Source organism: Chrysochloris asiatica, unplaced genomic scaffold (genome assembly GCF_000296735.1).
Source record: "Chrysochloris asiatica unplaced genomic scaffold, ChrAsi1.0 scaffold00113, whole genome shotgun sequence".
In the NCBI taxonomy this organism is placed as follows: domain Eukaryota; kingdom Metazoa; phylum Chordata; class Mammalia; order Afrosoricida; family Chrysochloridae; genus Chrysochloris; species Chrysochloris asiatica.
In genome coordinates this window covers 10,488,238-10,490,487 of record NW_006408631.1, presented here as the reverse complement: position 1 = coordinate 10,490,487, position 2,250 = coordinate 10,488,238, and the positions used below count along the sequence as shown (strand labels likewise).

Below are 2,250 nucleotides of genomic sequence, written 5' to 3'. Positions count from 1 at the left end.
TCAGCATTGGAGAAAGACTCATTAACAACCTGTGATATATGGATGATACAACCTTGTTTGCTGAAAGCAAAGTAGACTTGAAGCACTTGCTGATGAGGATCAAAGACAACAACCCTCAGTATGGGTTACATTTCAACATAAAGAAAGCAAAAGTCATCACAACAGGACCAAAAAGCAACATTATAATAAAAGGAGAAAAGACAGAAGTTGTCAAGGATTTTATTTTCCTTGGATCCATAATCATCACCCATGAAAGCTATAATCAAAACAAACAAACAAACAGCATACTGCATTGGGAAAAACTCTGTAAAAGACCTCTTTCTTTAAAGTGTTGAAAAGCAAAGATATCATTTTAAGGACTAAGGTATACCTGACCCAAACCATGATATTTTCAATCGCCTCATATGCATGGGGAATCTGAACAATGGATAAGGAAGACTCTTCTGAAGAGAACTTATGTCTTTGAATTATGATGTTAACCAAGATTATTGCATATACTAGGAACTGCTAGAAGAATGAGCAAATCTGTCTTGGAAGAACTGCAAACAAGAATGTTCCTTGAAAGTGAGGAAGTTGACACCTCCTCTCATGTATTTTATCAGCAAGGACCAGTTTTTGGAGAATCAGTTAAAAAGATGTGAAAAAGAGGAAGCTTCTCACAAAATAGCTTGACACAGTTGTTGCAACAAAGGAAACAGTTGTGAGATGGCCTAGGACTGGGCAGTGTTTCATTCTGTTGTACATAGAACTGCTGTGAGGTGGAACCAACTCTGTGACATCTAACAACTACAGGTTTGATAATAATAAAGTATTGCTGCTTTTCAGAGTGATAATGACGTTGTAATTTTGCTTTTAAAAGAGATCCCTTATCTTGAGGTACATTCTATAATATTTATGGATGAAATGATGTCTGGGATTTGTCTCAACGTAATCTTGTTGGAGAGGGTAGAAATAGAAGAAGTCAGCCTCTCACAGAATCATCTTATGTTAACTTTTTCACCATTGCTCTGTGCAACATAGATTCTCCTCAGTGCTGTGTGAACATTGCCATCCCATGTAACAACAAGAGAGCTCACTCGGGGTTATGATGTGGTGGATGCTGGCCCGAGAACTTCCGAGCATGTGTGGTACCATCTCTTGGGAGTACCCGTGGGAGTTCATGCCTAATCTCTATTTCTTCTGGATCCAGAAGCAATTGAACAGAAAGAGCAGGCCGCTGATGGAAAGGCTATGACCCCGGATGAATTCCAGGGTGAACAGATTGCTCCCATTCCTGAATTTACTGTTGTTCAGCCCTATGTTGCAGAACAAAGGTGTGAAGGCTTTCAGGTGCCCTCTGTGCTTACTCAGCAGTTCCTGACTAAAGACTGGAGGACTCAGCCTGCAACTGAAGACTGGACTGCGGCCACCACTGCTCAGGCCTCTGGGTGGCAGGAAAAACCACTGAGTGGTCTTACATTGTTCTTCCACAATGTCTTAGAAAACAGAAATAAGGTTGACAGAAAATAAACATCAATTTCTAAAGGAAAAAAAAAACAAACCACATGAGGGATGAGGCCATATTCTTTCTTCTTTTTTTTTTTTTTAATATTTTATTGTGATTTATGTGATAGTTTACATGGGCGAACATAAGTTTTACATTCATCTTATCGTATATCGTTTCATTGCCATGGTTACAGTCCCCTCCATGCATCATCACCCAACCAAAGGGTATACCTTGCAAGCCTGCCCCCCAGTCATCAGCACACAGCACCTCCATCTCTGGGTCTAAAGTCCCCAGTTGCTCCAGCTTTCCACGTCATCGTCTCTGAGGCCATATTATTTTTAATTAGTTGGTTGTTAAAAAGGTGTAATAAGTACATAGGTGTTGATTATACTACTTTCTCTAATCATACATATAGTTGAGATTACCCCTAATAAAAGTTAAAATATTTAATATTCATAACCAGTGAGTAACATTTTGTGCTTCAGAAGAATTTATTCTATAAAAAAGTTACAAGTGCAGTGTATAAAAATACACGTAAAATATGCATATAATTGCACATATTGTCATTTTATGTATAATAGAAATTTCCCTATGTGAAAAAAAAATCCCTGAAGAGGAATGGCAGTGTGAAAAGTTTCAGACATTTAAAATTTTTAGATGATTAATATACTTTATTGATAATTTTATTACTGACATACAGTCTTTTAAATGTTGATAGATGAATGAAGAATATAGAAATTACCATAAATCTAGGTATTCATTTT

At 37.3% G+C, this 2,250-nt stretch overlaps 1 pseudogene; it reads left to right on the top strand.

Annotated features, from left to right (window-relative positions):
• The first annotated feature begins 832 nt into the window (after window positions 1-832).
• On the top strand, window positions 833-1,493 carry LOC102811259 (annotated as a pseudogene).
• The last annotated feature ends 757 nt before the right edge of the window (window positions 1,494-2,250 follow it).